The sequence below is a fragment of the Elaeis guineensis genome, chromosome 13 (genome assembly GCF_000442705.2).
Source record: "Elaeis guineensis isolate ETL-2024a chromosome 13, EG11, whole genome shotgun sequence".
NCBI lineage: Eukaryota > Viridiplantae > Streptophyta > Magnoliopsida > Arecales > Arecaceae > Elaeis > Elaeis guineensis.
The window spans coordinates 1,582,397-1,597,129 of record NC_026005.2 but is presented as its reverse complement, the minus strand read 5'-3'; the positions used below and the strand labels follow the sequence as shown (position 1 = coordinate 1,597,129).

The following is a 14,733-nucleotide window of genomic DNA, read 5'->3' as shown; positions in this document are numbered from 1 at the left end:
TATATAAAAATCTTTAAAAATTTTTCTGGCCGTCGGATCAGGCTTAGACCATCCAGATTTGATCAAAAATTAACATTTTAATCCTTATCAAAGTTGGATCAAACCGTAGCCATCCGATCTGGGTTCTAATTAGTTCTGAGCTATCGGATGGCGCAAAATCTTCACTTATAAACTGGTAGCAAACGTGGACTGTCGGATCTAGGTCGGGATGGATGTCAGCCATTGGATTGCGCTCAGAATTCTTCTCGCACTGTGAGCTGCATCTGTGGATCATGAAACTATTTTTGTGGATCATGCCCTGGCTCTGTGGACCGAGCGGCCGGTCCACCGTGCATCGGAAGCTATTTTTAAGATTTTTTAGGGTATTTTGGCTTCATTTTTTGCTCTGATTTTCATCTGAAAAATTAGAAAAAATATGTATTAAATTTTGTAAAAATTTTATATTATTTTGGTACTTAAATTATTTAATTAAATTAACATCTATTTTTCATAAATATGCTCTAATTTTATATTTTTTTAAATTATTTATTTTTATAAAAAAATTTAATTTATTCATAAAATTAGATTTTTAAGAAGATATTAGCGTCATAAATTATCAAAAATATCTTCAATAAATATAAAAATATATCACTTATCACACTCCTCAACTTGAACTTTACTCGTCTTCGAGTAAAAAAAAAATTTAGAATTAAGTACCATTTAACTTAAAGTTTCGAATTTCACTAAATAATTTTCAAAAAGAATCACTGATATCCAGTAGAGCGTGAGTGAGGTATGTCATTGGAATATTAATACTAATCAATATAAGAGTTAAATTAAGAATATTAAACTTTTTATGAACTTTTCTAAATTATTCCTACCTTTATCGCTAAATCGTTAATTTTTATATGGATAAGTATATTGTTACTTCGATCCTTCATTTATTGAATATATATATATATATATTTAATATTGTACTGCTATTGAGTGTCTTAATCCCTTAAGCTTTTTGTTTGATCTATGTAGTGAGTTTTCAGTCAATGACTCCCAAACTAGATGGCTTTAGGGCACTAGGTATAGAATACTCCTCGGACCTACTTGCTCGAATCAAACAGGATGTGAGTTAAAACTAGTTTTACAACAAAGCTTCTTTGTCCTTCATACCTATTAATGCGAAACTCAATATTTGCTTAGACAAAGAGGCCCGGTTACTCAGCATGAAATACTTAATTTTTTTTTTTAAATATATGAAGAAATATATAGTTATCTTACACAAGTCCATAAGAAGTAAACTCTTCTTTGATGCTGGTAGAAAAATTTAGAAATACTCAAAGAAAACTGTTTAAGTTCTAAACTTAACTCCTTATTGAGTTTTCTTAATACTTGATCCCTCAATATCTCACAAACTCTCTAATTTGTACATCATTTTTTTTTAAAAAATACTTAGTTTAACTCGATTCTTAAGTGTAATCAGATGCTTAAATACTAAATACTAACTTACTTGAGGACTTAAGAAATTTAAAAATTTTTATTATTCTGTCCCCTCAACTTAATCGACATTGTCCTCAATAGAGTAAAAAAAATAAAAGGTGCATAAAAAGAGAAAGAAAAGAAGAGATGTCACCTGATCCAGATGTCTTTTCAAAATTAATTCTCTCCCTAATTTAGCCAATATTATCTTCAAATCTCTATAAAACATACGAAGCAAGCCTTGATTAACCTAAACAAAATGTAAAGGAAAACAAAAGCAAAAGCTGGAACTGGATTGCCTCTCAAAAAGTGTTAAGTTTATTATCTTCAGTCAGACTAAATTATTGACAGGTGCTTCCACATAGAGCGGTCCTTTATTCCTAAAAAATGAAGATTAGTTAAAATAAAGTAAAAAAAAATTTGGGTTGCCTTCCAAAAAAGTGCTAAGTTTAACTTCTTCAGCTAGATGCTAAAAGAGTGTCTATCTTATTCCTATCTGAATCTTAACATGAGTCTGTAATTCTCTACGTAATTCAGGCTCTTCCTCAAGGTACTTTTTACTTGGGACCATTATATGACTCATTTTTCTGATAACTAACAATTCTTTCTTTATAATTAGATCTAGATTTAACTTAAGTACTAGTCGGGATTTTAAGAGATCTAGATCTATATACTCGATGTGCTGAGGAAGTATTTTTGGATCTCCTATTGTTGCCTCTTTTTTTTTAAGCAGAGGTTCAATCAGTGTCATGAGGGATTCAACAATTAATTTTGGGTTTAGCTGAGTGTAATGGTCATTAAGTGTGGATACCTCATTATTATCATCAACTTCGGATATCTCCTCCAGTTCCTTAGACCTGAATGTTCTCAACTGATTGAACTGGTCTTTAAGTTCTAGACCATTCTGAGCTCTAGGATCATCCTCTAGTTGGCTTGATAATCTACCCTCTTCTAGTTTACTAACCATTATAGTTGATTGGCCCAATTGTTTAAATAACTGATCAGTGGTTTGCATGAAATTATTGAGAGTATTTTTAATGTCTGAGGTTGATTGTGCTAAAATATCTAGACTCTTTTTTAATGTGTTGACTCCTTTTTCAGGATCTAAACCTGATTGATCATTCAGTGTTTGGTTGGACCATAGATAGGGTTGATAAAAATTATGGGCTCCAAATGTTGTATCTTGTGATCATATAAAATTGGGATGACTTTCGGATCCTGGGTTATAGATTGATGCATAAGGTTCATTTATGTAGCTTTCATTGAATGCACTCTCCTGTATAAGCTCAGTTTGTGTTGGGTTCATCAAATAAGGACACTCCTCTACAATATGATATGGTGCATCACATCCAATGCACATGGGTGCTAGCACTTGATTAAATTAAATATGTCTTTTAAATTTTAAGGCTTCAATTCTATTGGTCAAAGTTACAATTCGAGTATCTTTAAACTCTCTTGAATAAATGTATGAATTTTCAATTTCAGTGAATGTAGGATGCATGTTAATCGTTTGAGAATCAATTGTAAAATTGTTAGTCGAGGATCTAATTCTAGACAGTTGGACAGAGCTAATCGAATAACACAAGTCCGACAGAGTTTTAGGTTGTCTATTGGAATCCATTTCTTCTTCAATAATCTTGTAGGCTTGTAGGTTTTAGATTGTGTTTGACAATTTTCGTTTTGTCCCAGCAAAATTTTTTTTTATTTTTTTTAAATTTTTAATTTTTTTAATTTAATATATGAGAGAAAAAGAGGAGAAAAAGAAGAGTTCCAGAGATGAGAGTTCTAAGGAGTCTTAAATCTAGAGACGTTAGAGAAGAGTATTTTAATTAGGGTTAAAGTTTGTAGGTTAGTAATCACATTATGCAATTAATCCTAGCTAAGGATAATCCTAGATCTAGATAGCTCCTAACTATCAAGACCGCCTTTAAGCACTTCAGGTAAAAAATAAACCACTCAACTGGTCAGATAAGTATAAGGTTGGTGGGGATCCTCCCGTTACTTTTCTTAGATACTAACTGAGTTGGCCAGATAAATGAACGGAACTAATTAAATAACCACATTCCTTCAGGACGTAGTCTCTGAACTACTTTTTTAGATACCAGTCAAACTGAATAACCCTAACCCGATCTTACTCTTAGGATCCATTATCCTATTGAGCTCGAAAGTCCTTAGGGGCCAACGTTTAATTAATTTTAAGTTAAGATTTAGGTCAATGCAATATGCAGGATGGTGGTTGGTGGGCCAAGGAAGGGTGATAAAATTTTTACCTTATCTTGTTTAGGGTTTGTGCCCTTAAGATATTTTATGGAATTATGCAATGCAAAAAGAAAAGGTGACCAGATTTGATAGTTCGTTAAGAGTAAATTGATTTATTTTATTTTTTAAATTTAATGATTAAGTATCTAATTTTCTAAGTAGATTATGAAATGTCAATGTAGAGAATTTTTTTTTTAAGAAAGTAAGTTTGACTAAGGAACTAAGCAAGTTAGAAAGAAACTAAATTTTTTTTTTTAAAAGAATAATTGTGCCTAGATCTCCGACAACGATGTCAAAATTTGATCGCTGTCGTAGGTGGTCAAGAATAAAAACTAACTCAAACTATATAGATAGGGTGAGTTGGGATCGTTTTCGCAGAGATCTTCGGCGATTATCTCTTTTTTTTTTTAAGAAAAAATAAAAGAGAATTAATTGTAGAAGGATAAAATAGTAAGAATTCAATTAAAAGTATGAATTAATTTATGAAAGAAAATAATTCAGAGAAATAACTCAAAAATTTCGAATCCACCATGCAAATTAGATTTATTTTTTTCTTTTTTTTTATGTTGCAATATTAATTCTTCTAATTAAGGTATTAGCATAACTTATCTCTAAGAGGTACGGACTGTATCAGTAGATCACAGCTCATCCTATTAGAGTATAAACTATCTAAATTCAATTACAAGATCTAAGATTTAATCTCATATACTACGATCTATCTCTCCAAAGTACGTACCATATCCAGGGATCACGGCACGTCAATAGAGGGTATAGGCCGTGTAGGCTGGATCAATACCTCAAAAGAAGATAAAAAGATATGAAATAAAAGTATAATTTTATTACATAAAAATTAAATATAAAAAAATAAAAATTTATTTACAGGCTTCATCGTATTCTTGGATTGAAGGGATTTAGCTACGCATCAAGCTCTCTAGCTCCATAATCTCTCAATATTTGATCCCTAAAGCTCCTTGATTTTTTTCTTTATTTTTTTTATTTTTTTTTTATTTTTTTCTCTTCTTAAGACTTATTCCTGGATCTCCTATTTATTGATGAATTTTTCATATTTTTTGGTAGGAAAAGGAGTCCTAAAACTCTTAGAAAATGTATAAAAATCCTTAAAAATTTTTCTGACCATCGAATCAGGCTTAGACTGCCCAGATTTGATAAAAAATCAACGTTTTAATCTTTATCAAAGTCAGATCAAATCGTAGCCATCCGATCTAGGTTCGGATTGGTTCTGGGCCTTCGGATCGTGCAAAACCTCCTCTTATAAATCGGCAGCAAATGTGGACCGTCGGATCTGGGTCGGAATAGATGTCAGCCATTGGATTGTGTCTAGAATCCTTCTCTTACTGGGGCCCAGCTAACGCGTGAAACACTCCGCCTGGGGAGTATGCTCACACAAAGTCTGTCAAACAACCCGCCAGAGTCTTCAAGCCTGAAATAGAGAAAGAAATTCTGTGAGCCACATCTATGGACCGCAAAACTATTCTTATGGACCGCACTCTGGCTCTGTGGATCGAGCGGTCGGTCCATCGTACATCGGAGGCTATTTTTAAGATTTTTTAAGATATTTTGGCTCTGTTTTTTGCTCCAATTTTTGTCTGAAAAATTATAAAAAAATATGCATTAAATTTTTTAAGAATATTATATTATTTTGATACTTAAATTACTCAATTAAATTAACATCTATTTTTCATAAATATACTCTAATTTTATATTTTTTTAAAATTATTTACTTTTGTAAGAAAATCTAATTTATTCATGAAATAGGTTTTTAAGAAGATATTAGCACCATAAATTATCAAAAATATCTTCAACAAATATAAAAATATACCACTTATCATATTTCCCAACTTGAACTTTGTTGGTCCTCGAGTAAAGAAAGAATTTAGAATTAAGTGTCATTTAACTTAAAGTTTCGAATTTCACCAAATAATTTTTAAAATGAATCACTGATGTTCAGTAGAGCGTGAGTGAGGTATCTCATTGGAGTATTAATACTAATCAATATAAGAGTTAAATTAAGAACACTAAATCTTTTCTGAACTTTTCTAAATTATTCCTATCTTTATCGCTAAATCGTTAATCTTCATATGGACAAGTATATTGTTACTTCGATCATTTATTTATTGAATATATATATATATATATATAATATTGTACTGCTATTGAGTGTCTTAACATCTTAAGCTTTCTGTTTGACCTATGTAGTGAGTTTGCAGTCAATGACTCCCAAACCAGATGGCTTTAGGACACTAGGTATAGAATGCCCCTCGGACCTACTTGCTCGAATCAAACAGGCTACGAGTTAAAACTAGCTTTACAATAAAGCTTCTTTGTCCTTCATATCTTTTGATATGAAACTCAATGCTTGCTTAGGCAAAGAGGTCCGATTACTTAGCATGAAGTACTTGGAAGTTTTTTTTATAAAAAATATACGAAGAAACGTATAGTTACCCTACACAAGTTCATAAGAAGTAAACTCTTCTTTGATGCTGGTAGAAAAATTTAGAAATGCTCAAAGAAAACTGTTTAAGTTCTAAACTTAATTCCTTATTGAGTTTTCTTAATACTTGATCTCTTAATATCTCACAAACTCTCTAATTTGTACATCAATTTTTTTTGAAAAATATTTGGTTAAACTCGATTCTTAAGTATAATTAGATACTTAAATACTAAATACTAACTTACTTCAGAACTTAAAAAATTCATAAATTTTTATTATTCTCCCATGCCCAACTTAATCGACATTGTCCTCAATAGAGTAAAAAAAATAAAGGGTGCATAAAAGAGAAAGAAAAGAAGAGATGTCACTTGATCCAGGCATCTTTTCAAAATTAGTTCTCCCCTTAACTTAGCCAATATTGTCTTCAAATCTCTATAAAAGATATGAAGTAAGCCTCGATTAACCTAAACAAAATACAAAGGAAAGCAAAAGCAAAAGCCGGAACTGGGTTGCCTCCCAAAAAGTCCATGTTCTCTTTTTATTGCATGCACATTGCATTTGCAACATGCAATTAATATCATCCAAGATATTAAACTCTTCTTATCAGTCTATAATCACATTAAGAAGAAAAACACTTCCAAACTGATAAGCAACTTTCCAAAACATCTAAAAGCTCAGTCATTTCAAGTAATATTATCTAAAATATTAGATTCAAATCACTTACTATTTACAGAGACATGAAAAACAAAAATAAAGGACAAGAAGAAGCAGGCCTTGCCATGAATGTAAAGCAAGTTATAAACAGGAAAAAAAAAAAAGGAACCTCAATTAGAACATAGATATCAAAAATAATGTTCGAAAGTTACATACACTGGGTCAGAATATCGGTATATAAAAGCAATAGAGCTAGACATAAAAGAAATCCTAGAATCATGGTAATAAAATACTCATTATGTATAGAAACCATGTCATGCGTTGACCTAGTAGTCATTTGAGTTCAATTAGTGCCTGTGTATGGTCACAAAGTTTACAATTAAGATCCATACTATCGTGATGCATTATAACAATGATAACAAGAACTATCAAATTACAATTCGATGATGCGAGATAACAAGGCTTTAGCTGCTGATTCATGTTCAGGATGACTGAGCTTCTGATACATGTATCTACTTCTGATCTGAAACTGCTGGTATTCCTAATAGTAGAAACCATCCCAGGTTTACCAAAAGGAAAAAGACAAGAAAGAAATCATCCCAGGCAGGCTACAAGCTTATGACCATGATAGGTAATAGATGCATTCTTAAAATTACATAATTTAAGTGAATCCATTCAAATTCCTCCTGTTAAGAAATCAAATGGAGGAAAATAACATCAGGTTTTGGCTCATCCAATTGTAAAAGCGACATTTCTATAAAGATCATGACATCTACCATATGTCTGTTCTCTTAAAGTCAAACGCAACTTTGTAAATTGAAGAATTTAGGAGTAAAGTCTAATGAAAGACAAACCTTATTCAATGATTGTTGAGGTACAGAGTATTGATCTGATGGTTGTCTCAGTGAGACATTGACCTGTCAGCTCAGCTACCACCAGGAACTACACCACCATCAACGTTCCCTATCACACTGTTCATCTCGCTGCTGCTCTTTTTGTGGTAGTTTCCAATAATTGTCTCATCTCCTAGCTGGCCTCCTTAGCCACCAATTAATGGACCATGGTCCAGTGTTGGGAAGGGGACCGCACATAATTAAGGGCAGGTGACGCGCCAATTTATTTGCATAAAGATCTTATTAATTGTAGGATGACTTGAACCTTTGAGCGATCATTTGCCAACATTTGCATCTTCAGCTACATCAGAAGTAGATTTTATTACTTATATTTTTACTTAACCAGTGTGTGTTATTCCAAACAACTCGAGTTAGACTTCTCAACGTCTCTATCGACCCATTTTCTACCTTGTGATCGAGTCGAACTCCACATGGTCATGCAGTCAATATCTCGGCCAGTTTCTTTCTTCTACCTCGCAAAGCTAAAAAAACCATTAGCATCAGTGTGATTAATGCATAAAAACAAACATGAAAAGTAAAAAAAAAACATGATCATGTCCAATCTGGGTAGCCCCATCGGCCTATAACAGGAGGGGTCTTGTAATTTTTCCTACACTGAAATATCTATAGTTAAAAAAAAAAAGGTTGCCTTATATATATATATGGGTGGGTTATCCTCCCTTCTCATCCAAAAAAAAAAAAAAAAAAGAAAAAAAAAAGAAAACAAAGAAAAAGAAAAGAAGTTGCCGCATGCACGAGGCACCTATCATTATGGGGCTCAGAGAGGGTCAAACGTGCATCATTTTATCTTTATGTATGGAGAGATTTTTTTTCATGTTTCAAAGGTGTGCCCTCTAGGTCACAATTAATGAAGAATTCCTGTCAGGGCACCAAGGCTCACCTTCATTGGAACATGTATAGTTACATATCATAATAAATATTTAAACCATCATAATAATTACGATTTTAAGAACTTAACCAATACATCTAAGTTGTTTGAATTCTAATAAACAGCTACTGCTTGTACTCGTCATCGTCAACCTTGTCTAGATGATGATTGCCATTCTTATAGATGGTGTGTTGCTTATATTTGGCATTGAACGCGTATAGCCGTTAAGGTTCACAAAAAATACTAAGAATTTAAACTTGAATTCTATAACCTAAACTAAGCCTTCGTAAGCAGAGTAAGGACATCTTAACATTAGTTTGGGTGAACTCTAAAACAAAGTCATTGACTAATTTTGATTTTCTGGAAGGTTCCAAATCATGATCGCACACAAACCCCTACAGAAGCCTCTTCTAAGAATAGCTAATCTTAATATCTTCCAAATTTGACAAAAAAAAAAAAAAAGTGGTCCAGATAAGTAGCCATTAAAATTCATTATCATGGTGACCACCACACTGAATGATCATATATCTTGGATTAGGAGATTATTATGCCTAGTTTCTTAACCCACACGACCTACAGTCATTTCCAAGAGAAATTACAGCTTCATTCTACACAAACAGTCTTCAACCAAACTAATTAATGTGTGATGAGTCTACCAACTACAAATACCAACACCCTTCTGCCCTATAAATTCAAAATTATATTGCAATTCTGCTAAAGAGAAGAAGTTTAGGAAATTTTAGCTTGGATATTCAATTATCAACTCCTGTTCTTGTAATCGATGTGTCACCACTTAAAGTATTTTCTATTTCTCAATAATAAGTTACAGCATATATATATTATGTATAGAGATCCTTTTTCAAGAAATATAAATAAAGCAAAATTTACTTAAATTTGCTGATTGTAAGTAGATCTCAATAATGATAAGCATGCATTCACTACCTGGTGTCTAACCATACTCCGCAACAGAATTTCATATTCCAAACAAAATACATGCTACTCACATAGCCAAAAAACTAAGATCATTAAAGGAAAATTAAAACATGTAATCCGATATGGATCAATTGGTTGAAGCCCCATAAATTGTTCAAATCCTGGAATATGATACTAGTTCTGCAGCAAAACTAACATTGGAAAGAGCATTCGCATGTGGAAGTTCATAACAAGATGTCTGACGTTTGTTTTTTGCTGGAACCTAATGCTTGTTGGTTAGAGGCGATCATGTTACAGAATGTATAAAGCGGGCAAGCAAATAGATGGGCTGAGCTGCACAATTTTTAAATAAATATATCATATCTTGCCCCACAAAATGATTATTATTAAAACAAGAACACTGCTCTCTTGCTTATCTCATAAACTTCAATCACTCTATAAGTTATTTAATTTTAAATGGTGAATAATTTAAAATTCCAAGTAATCATTTTGAGCACATCAAAATTTGAATCTGCATGAATGATATAATCATCTAAAAAATTAAGGATGTAAAATTTTGAAGATAATGATCCTTGGGAAATAGAATATATAGCAGCTTTTGGTTCATAGTAGTTCTTTCGAATGCTTTTTTGGGGTGTCTAACATATCGGTATATTGCTCCAAACCTGGCAATCTGATGGGAAAATTATTTTCTAATCCCTTCTCAAGCTCCTAATGAATAAAAAAATTCCATCCAATTAGAAGAGTTGCTGGATTGCGGGACTAACTTAGCTTCTCATGCTCCTATTCCTATCAACAAAGCAGATATTGTATACCCCCTCTAATTATCCGAATCCGGAGAAGGCCAGAATGTATGAGAAGTCAAGTAGATCAACCACTTAATTTGCTGATCAACAAGGAAGAGAGCAGGGCATTCAGGCCAAACAAAAGAGGTGCAGAACAAATATCTCAAAACAAAATGACCACTGAAGCGAGGCTGAGTAGAGGTTCTAATGCATCAGGAGAGAACTTCCACATGAAAGGAAACAAACAACAATAGACAAATCCCTTTGTCTATAATCTATTCAAGATTGAACACCAATATGGAAATCAGTTTTAACATTCATGCTGCATTCCTTTTTCTTTTTTATGAAGAAAATAGCGGGTTTATACACACATTCCGTAGAAGAGACGGACGGTCGGATTTGAGACCAAAGGAAGGGTTACGAACTACCCTTAAACCAACTGAAACACTACATGATGACAACCTAAAGAAGTTCCAGGAAAACCTACTCAACAAGCAAAAGCAAGGCAAGCTATGCAGGGGCCACACCCCAAATAATTGAGCCTCTACCTGTGGACAGCCCTCAACAAACACCCACAAGAGAAAGCCACAGAACAAAACGGAGAAATCCATGATGTGACTCGATAGTAAGAAGAAATAAAGAAGACTTCGACTGATTGGGATCATGCAGACCCTGGACGTACTGGTGATCATCCCATGACTGGACTTAGTCATCAGAATGAACCCATGGCACGAACACCTTACCATCAAAACCAAACAGCTGATGGCAAACTTATCACCATTCGAAGAATCCAATGGTGCTAATACCATCTTCAAAAAGGTTTCTTAAGAAACTAGGGTTTGAGCTTACCAGAAGCAAAGACGAGAGTTTGAACGGGGGATTGTGGTACCGGCCAATTCAATAGCTTGTAGAAAATCTGCACCATCGGACAGTATGTAGTGTGGCATGATCACTTGCGAAGGAAGATTGGCTGGCTTAGGATCATCACCAACAGGTACAAACAATAATATAGAAGATAACTGCAGAAAGAAAAATATATATGAAGAGAAATAAATTTTTATTAATATAAATTTTGACAAGACAATTCGGAGAATAATATCAGACCAACCGCTCGATAATACTAAACAATTGATGGCCAAATCCAAAGCGTCAGGATCCATTGCAAGAGGATGACACAACAGCCAAAAGCCTTTCACACCAACTCCAAGCTATTTCGTCCCATTCTAAACTCAACCAACAAAAAGGCTCATGTCCTTGATGCCACATGAAAATTCAGCTATCCCACTTCCACTGGAAACAATACTTCATTTTTAATCAAAGACCCTTCTGAAGAGACTTCCTACTAGAATCAGACTACGTATCTGTCACACACCCAACTAAAAGCGCAATAGATGCCACATGTTTATAAGGTAGACCATACAAGCACACAAGGCTACCTCATCAATTGACTAAATCAAGTCAAACAAATATCCAAAGAATAGCAAAATTTCCTAAATCTTGGATAATTAATGTAATGAAAATCTAATCCATCATTCTCATCAATAGATATTCCAAAATAACAAGAGTCATAATGTTACAGGATATTAACAGCATTCAAACCAAATAAAAGTTTTCAAAACAAAACAAAAGTAAACTAAACCAAATTAAACAAATAAAAAGTCCAAATAACACGAATAATCAAAGATAACTATGTCCAATAGAAACTCTAAGCAATCTAGCACACACTTTGCAAGTCCTGTGCCATTCATAGTTTAGAACTTAAAAGTAGAAAATAAAAGATAATGAGCTATACCAGTCCAACGAGCAATATAATGCTTCAAAACTGGGGTACTCTAAACATGCCAAATGATTAAATAATCTATAGAATTTTAAAACATAGTATTGATTGGGCAAGAAACTTTACTTTTCATCATATCTCAAAATATAAGGTAAATTATAAACTGATATTAAACACAATATCAGACTTTGGCCATGTAACATAGTGGCAAGGGTCAGATAATGAATATGACAGATGCAGGGTATACCAAGCGTTAGATAATTAATAGATAACAAATGTTATTATTCTAATCACTAGTGGCTTCTTGTTGAAACTAGTTTCACAAATTTAAAAGTCGATAGAGCCAATATATAATCTCCAATGATAAGGTCAGCCATTTCACACATTACGTAGTCAAAATTTTCAAATTCATTACTCAAAATAGATCATGAATTCAAAATTAACTTCTTTATAAGAATAACAAATACATACTACATTCTTATATCGTTTCTCAAAATAAAATAATTAGAATAGTAATAATAACATGCTTGACCCATTTTATTAAAATAGAAAGCAAAGAACATAAGAAAAAATTAATAAACTATTTGTAGATTACAAAGATTATTTCTTCTAACAAAGTGTGAATAGAAAACATGATGAAGCTAGGTTACTTATCTCTTCTTGCTTCAAATATCTACTTCAATTAGGCAGATCAGCTATAGTACTTATTTAAGATCATTAAAATTCAATTAATTTTGTTATATCTTAGAAGCTCAACAAAGCAGAAAATCCTAAAGGACCTAAATAGGTTAAGATGAGGGTGCTGCTGGGAGTGTAGTTTCATGTCCAAACTAAGGTGGAAGAAGGATAAGGCTAGCTAGATGGTGGTGTCCAACATAATGCTCGACTAACAAGAGGTTCAAAGGCTGCTTTACCAAGATCAATCAAGATCACTGAGAATTGGCTCTCTGCTAGGGTACCCACCAAACCATAGAGAGAGAGAGTGATAGAGAGAGAGAGAGAGAGAGAGAGAGAGAACATGGGAGAGAGAAAACAAGAGAGATGGCTTGAATGCAACAAAGTTGGCTGTCATCCATCCCTAAAGGACAACAATTGAACATACAACACAAATGTTAATTGACACCCTCAAAACTACAACCCAGTCATCATTTAAGCAAATTAGGCAAGCCTTGGCTGGAATGACCATTAGAAGCTGCTCAGTCCCATTATAAAGCCAAAGCAGCCCTCAGAAATAAATTGTTAAACACATGATATGCACATAAATCAGATAGCCCTAAAAATCCATTCTCAAACTCCATGCACCAAACAAATCCAATCAATGTGAACAACCAAGAAATCACTTAACCTCCACACAAATTGGAAAGAAAGAAGCATCTTATGGCAAGGTTGATACCTAAGACGGGAAAAATAACACTTGAGTAGCAAAATAACAAGGACCGCAAAACTTGGCATGAAAGGGAAAAATAGTAATCAACCTCCTTCATTCTAAACTCTACCGACACAAAGCGACTGGACGTTTCAACCTTGTGGAAGGCTGCATGGATTTGGGAAGCCCTGCAACAACGAGGATGATGGTTGCCTCGTTTAGGATAAAAATGACAATGGAAGTGATTTGACAATTTTAAATAGTAATTTTAAAATTTTAGAAAAGGTATAAAATTGACTTTTCTTTGGAAAAGCAATTTATTCGTCTTCAGGATGCTAAGAAATAATCAGATTGATGACATGAAAAAGTGATGAATCATTTAATTAAAATAAATTCAATTTATTTGCTTAAATAAATTTTTAAAAACTAAAAGCTTGAGTTTTGTCCCAATAGACAGCAATAACACACTATTAGAAATCAGCCTTTCAGTGAGTGATATCACCAAAGGATTTATCCCTCGTAAAATTACTGAGAAATTATAAAAAAATTTTCAAAGGATGTTAAGTTGCTTTCAAAATCTAGTTTCATTGAGAAATCTTTAAGTGATTTGCAACGGATTTATTACCCTCATTAAATTCTTTGAAAATCCCACAGTAATCTGCAAGGGATCAGTAAGTGATTACTTCAACAATTTTCATTGAAGGATTTGTAAGGGAAGTTGTGTCCCTTAGAGATTTACCAAGGGATGAATCCCTTGGTGCTATTAAGATTTTTTAAAAATTTAAAAAATTATATTAGAGAGAAATTTTTTTCTAGAAATCCCTTAGTGATATTGAAATTTAGCATCAAGTAAATGTCATTTGCAGGCACTATAAGAATTGAGAGTATCAATAATGACATAATAGTGACGATATAAAAATTGAGGCATTTAATCCACTATCACAACATGCATTCATATAAGATACAAAGCAAATGAGGATCATCACATGGCCGTTCGTGGTTGTCGAAATTAAATTTTAATGATCGACATATCTAGGGCTGTCGGATTGAGACGGACTTTTGTGATGATACTCTAATGATAATTATTTCGATAATGAATGGTGAAGATAGACTTTAAATTCCAAATTTATACCATATTTAGAGAAAAATAGAAAAAAATTATATTCTATCTTTATAGTATAATTTTGAAATTTAAAGTCCATCTTCACCATTCATTATCTAAATAATTATCGTTAGAGTATTGTCACAAAAGATCAGCTCGATCCGATAGTCCTAG

General features: G+C 32.9%; 1 long non-coding RNA gene and 1 pseudogene across 2 annotated transcripts; one reads left to right on the top strand and one right to left on the bottom strand.

Moving 5' to 3' along the window:
* LOC140853302 (galactoside 2-alpha-L-fucosyltransferase-like) overlaps positions 1-14,733 on the top strand; it is a 42,576-nt pseudogene that overhangs the window by 23,828 nt on the left and 4,015 nt on the right.
* On the bottom strand, positions 7,144-13,671 carry LOC140853071 (uncharacterized). Of its 2 annotated transcripts, XR_012136154.1 has the most exons (6): positions 13,567-13,671; positions 11,423-11,604; positions 11,164-11,333; positions 8,116-8,189; positions 7,669-8,008; positions 7,146-7,500 (listed from the first exon to the last, which is right to left on the bottom strand). It is a non-coding gene; the product is annotated as an uncharacterized lncRNA (long non-coding RNA). The 2 variants fall into 2 exon arrangements; XR_012136153.1 differs by having other exon boundaries at positions 7,144-7,500; positions 11,423-13,667.